Source organism: Chrysochloris asiatica, unplaced genomic scaffold (assembly GCF_000296735.1).
Source record: "Chrysochloris asiatica unplaced genomic scaffold, ChrAsi1.0 scaffold00039, whole genome shotgun sequence".
Classification (NCBI taxonomy): Eukaryota; Metazoa; Chordata; class Mammalia; order Afrosoricida; family Chrysochloridae; genus Chrysochloris; species Chrysochloris asiatica.
This window is the reverse complement of record NW_006408557.1, coordinates 17,850,279-17,855,889: the sequence shown is the minus strand read 5'-3', so window position 1 is coordinate 17,855,889 and position 5,611 is coordinate 17,850,279.

Below are 5,611 nucleotides of genomic sequence, written 5' to 3'. Positions count from 1 at the left end.
CTATTATCTTAAAAGCTCTTGAGCAACCATCTAAGGTGCAGCTGTTGGTCTCTCTATGTGCAGAAAAAGAGGAGAGATGAGAATTGATGATGCTTGGAAATCAATTATTCCAACAGACTAATAGAACTTGTGAACATCAGTCTCCATGACTCTCTGAGACCAAAAGACCTAGATGGTTCCTGGATACCACTACCAAGTACTCTGAAAAGAATCATATTAGAAGGTCCTAGATGGAGTAGGAGAAAATGTGGAACAAAAGACAAATTAAAAAAAAAAAAAAAAAAGACCAGACTTACAGGTCAGAACAAGACTGGAGACTATAGCCCTTGACCACCCTTCAAGTCTGGAAAAGAACTCACCTTCGTAGCCCAGTTTTCAGCCAACTAGTAGATTGGTATATACAGGGAACAACACTAGTAAGGTATGCTCACCATGGAATGGTCAATTATACAAAATCAAAAGGGTGGGGGTCACCATAAGGGCTCAGGGTGGGAGGTTACCTTGAAGGGCTGTACCTCAGGAAAGATGGCGGAGGGCAAATAATCACAGCACCAACTTGGTTCCTGCAGAGACAGCAAGCCCCGAAGAACAATGGCAAGAGTGGGGAGAAGTGATGCTGATGACCTCTTGGGAAAGAGCCTGGTTTCCATCTGCTTTCATGGGCCTGGTTTCTTTGTCATTTCTGACTATCTCCTATCTAGACCATCTATTTTGACTGTTTTTTCCTGTTTTGTTATGTTTCTGTGCTTGACTGACTACCTTGTTTCCATTCTAGCACCAAGAATTTTGGGACCACTGAAAAACAGCAAAGATTCCATGGAATTTACAACAATCTAATAGAAACTCGCTGCAGAGCTGTGGGCTGGTGAAAACACTTATTTATACTAAAGGTTGTTGTTGTTGTTAAGTACCATGGAGTCGGTTCTGACTCATAGTGACCCTGCACAGGGTAGAAAAGCCTAAAATGTATTTCAAGACCATGATCATTTCTCTTGCTTCAGTTGCCTGGTTGCAAGTCCACAACATTTTTCTCACCTACCTGAATGTAACTTTGCAGTATTGCTTCCAGGACTAAATCAACATGGAATCATTTCAAAGTACATTGGAATGGACAAGAGGGAGATAAACAAGCTTCTCAAACAAAAAGAAAAGAATAATGAATAATACATCTTCTTTCTTCAGTGTGGCTAAAGGAGTATACATTGTCTCTGGGAACAGTTCCTACTCTGCTATCTGTATACTAAAATGTTACACAAGTAGCTCTCCTTCATTATGCCCTTGTTGTAGTTGTTAAGTGTCGTCAAGTTGGTTCTGACCCATAGCAACCCTGTATAGGGTTTCCAAGGAGCAACTGGTGAGCCTGAACCATCGACCTTGCAGTTCAAACCAACTTTGCAGTTCAGCGCATTAACCCACAGCACCACACCAAGACTCCCATTCTGCCCTTAGTTACTAGAAATTCAAGACTTGCCAAGTAAGGCTTTGTGCATAGTGTTGTACTGTAGAGTTTTGCTGGATACATTCTCATCAGTTGACCTTGTATGGACAACTTATTAATGAGTAGTGACTTGTTGATTTTCTTACCCACAATTCATTGCATTCTTATTTTCATCTAAAATAATATAATAGTGAACTTTATCCTTCACTATCTTTAGTTACCAGTGACTCTTGAAAACTGTTCAAGTTAATCTTTGCTCGTACTAGATACCAGATGTTGTGGTCTGTATCTGCAGACCAGGCCACTTACAGGAACTGGCTGGCATGAATATAGAGACAAAAATTACCAATGCTGATGAAGAGACCAACTCAGATTCCTTCCTCATTCTCTGTCTTTACCTTGTAAGAGGAATCCCCATGGGATAAAAGCAAATGAATGCTATGCTCTTAGTATATGTTGATTTCTCCCTCAAGCAAAACTTAGCAATTTGTAGGCAACGTTGATCTCTTCTCCTAAACACCGGCTCTTGACCAGCAGAGCACTCTGGTTCTCTTCCACTTTAGACTTCAATTGAGTAAATCCTTAGACCCTTTTCAGTAGCAGACTTCCATATGATGGGAGATTTTTAACAGCTTTAATTACAGTTTTTCAGCTGACTGAAACTAAAACAAACAGAAGACTAAGCCTCATGTCTATGACCTTTACTGAGGACAAAAGTCTTAAGTTAATCAGGATTCATTTCTGTGGAAATAGGTTATCTTCCTAGTTTCTTAAAACCAGAAGTCTTTTAAAGTAAACATTTGTGAAAAACAAAATACTCACACAAGTCACTCTATGTCCTTGTTGTTAAGTGCCATGGAGTCAGTTCTGACTCTTAGTGACCCTGTATAGGGTTTCCAAGGAATGGTTGGTAAGCTTGAACCACCAAACATGTGGTTCAAAACATCCTTGCAGTCCAGCACATTAACCTGTAGCGTCACACCAGGACTCCCACGTCACTATACAGATAGGTACAAGTGCTGGCCTTTATAAAAGGAAACGAAGAAATTAGAGGAAAGTGGTAAGAAGAAAACTGATTACTGATACCTATTGTATTGTTTGAATTATTCATCATGTGTATTACCCTTTTATATAAAAAGTAAAATTAATTTTGAAACTTTTCTAAAAATGGCCTTTAAATGAATAACTGGGGTAAAGAGCCATAACAATTTTTGTTCTCAAAAGAAACTGGGCACACCAAGGTTCATAGAAGCACTATTTACAATAGCAAAAAGATGGAGACAGCCTAGGTGTCCATCAACTAAAGAATGGATAAACAAACTGTGGTACATACATACAATGGAATATCATGTTACCTTGAAGAACAACGAGGAAGCTGTAAGCTATCACATAACATGGATGAACCTTGAGGACATTATGTTGAGTGAAATTAGTCAGTCACAAAAGGAGAAATGCTGCATAGGGGCGAGGCAAGGGGAGGGTGGGAAATTTCCACTGGAAAGGACAAGCAGACCAGCCTGGAGTGGCTAGAAGAACAGAGGAAACTTCTTTAAAGAAAGACCAACAGGAAAAATAAAAAACAATAACAGCAGTCTGACTACTAAAAGAGCAAGCAAGTTGCTCTCCCAGGAGACATCAAGGCAAGCGGTCGGGTCCCCTCGGGGCAAACTCCCTTCCAAGACTAAGACTCAATGGGAATACACCAGCAGCCATGTGCTCTGACTGGTGACCATGTTGGTCAGGAATAAGGGGAAATGAGGGAAAACAGCAATGAAGCTGAGAGCTAAGTCCAATCACGTTCAATAGACTCCTGAGAACCTGGGTGGAGACCTGGTTGGCCAGCAGTTTGGCAAGACCTGGGGCCTTCTAGGCCCAGAGTCAGTGACGTAGCCACAGAGGACTAGAGTGGATTATGAAGCATCCAGCTGATAAAAAGAGAAGGCACAAAAACACCCACATTTGCAGATAATACCCACTTGACCTGGCTTCAATGGCTGGATGATCAGAGCCCAACTAGAAGAAAGAAGAGTTAAAAAAAAAAAATAGTAATCTGATACAATTTGATGAACTTGACCGACAGGGACCTACACCTATGGATGCAGTAGCTTAAAAGAGGGAACAAATCTTTACAGTGAGGGTCATTCCCACCCCCTCAATATACTCTATTGACAGGGATGGGCAACTTGGACATTGGCTACCAAAAATGGGGCGGGGGCGGGGGGGGGGAGAGACTACAAAGGCAAGAAGTGACTGGCTTACAAGCTTTCAAGAGGGAACCTAGATCCAGAGGGTGTGGAGAAAAGTAGAATCTCCACTGAGTAGTATCCAAAGTAGTATCCAATGTGTCTGGGTGGGACTGATGAAAGGAGATGTGGATAGCACTCATGTGGTACAATAGTGAATTATTACTATCAGGACTGACTGTGAGGGTTGGAAATGTAAAGGTAGATGTTTTGTAGCAAAAGGAGGGGAGTGGTTGACTTTGCGGTCCAGAAGCAGAGATCCCTGGGACCATAAAGGGAGATGAGTGGAGTATGGGACCCTACCCAGAGAAATAGTGATGCCAGAGATGGAAGAAGAGACGATGACATGGAGAGATGGAACTGATGGGGACTCTAAACCCAGAGAGGGAGAGGGGCTGTGTGCTGATGACCGGGGAGCAGGTTTGCAGGGTGCACCCTTTAGTTGGTTGATGATGAATGGAGGGTATTGTAACCATGGCAATGTAATGATATATGATAAGATGAATGTAAAGCTAAGTTCTCCCATGTAAACTATCACATAATTAACAAAAAAACAGTTTTTAAAAAGCAAGAAACTGTGTTCTCGAAGTAGGGACCAATCTTTTGGTGTATCTATAACCTGAGGAAGGTTCCCAGACTGGGATTTCCAAAGGCTGCCCTGCATGGTGATGAAAACAACTTTAAGTCATCATGGCCAGACATAAAGTGTTAACATATCCTAATAAATGCAGCTTCAGAGGCAAAATCTTTTTTTCAATGGTCATTCTCCCTTAATAAGAGAGCCATGGACTGTGCTAAGCTCTTTAAAAATGTAACTTTACTGAATCCCCAAAGCAATATTTAAGTATTTATTATTATAGTTTTGTCCCACATGAGAAAACTAAGGTTTAGAAGAAAAAAAGTAACTTGCTAGAGATTTCAGTTGATATGCAGTGGAGTGGGAACTTGAACCAAAGTTCTTCTGACTTCTGACTTGAAATATTCCATGCTAGTATCTCTTAGATTTATTTATGATAGAAATAGCCTACGTGATAAATTAGTTGCAAACACTACTCTGAGACAAGGATTAAACTGTGTCCCCTCAAAATACCACCTGGTAAGTCAAAAAGTATTGCTACTAGGGTTTCAGTTCATACATGCAGAGATTTATTCCAAATAAAGCATGTTTAAACATGTCTGCAGTCAGTGGATGGCTGCAGATAAGTTCTCTCTATAACATACTTGTCTTAGTTTCATTTGCTGTTGTCACTAAGTGCCATGGAGTTGGTTTAGACTCCCAGCCACCCTGTATCACAAGAAGTGATTGGTGTTTAAACCACCAACCTTGTAGTCAGTAGTCCAATGATTATTCTATAGCATCACACCAGAACTCCATCATTAGGTGCCCTCAAAAAATAAACATCCAAAAAAAGATGGCGGGTAGAAGTGCAGTGACGAGCTCTGCTGAGAACAACGCAGAATACATGACCAAGAAGGCTCAGGGAATGGTCCCAGTACTCTGAACCACATATAAAGGAATATCTAGAAGGTTGGAAGACTTACAGCTGTGGAGTGTGTGGCAGAAGCAAGAAATCAATTGCTTCCTGGTTCGGGACACTCAGCTGTTCCAGGAGCCGCCATTTTGTGTGGGACCAAGCGGGGAAAGGATCAGAGCAGCCACGGACGCCTGCCAGAGCCGCAGAGATAGAGGTGTGGACTTTCTTTTTTTTCCATATCATTTCATTGGTCCCTTGCTGTGTGCGTACCTCCATTCTGGTGACTATAAGGGTGCCTGAGCTGGCAGATACTCCAGCCCCACCCTTGGAGGGTTCTACTGCGCATGTGCATAGATCTCCTCGAAATTTAAAGAGACAGTACCCACTTAAAACCAAGTGGCCAACAGATATTCAGCCCAAGAGCAGGCCTTGAACTTTTCTTGTTTGCTTTTTGT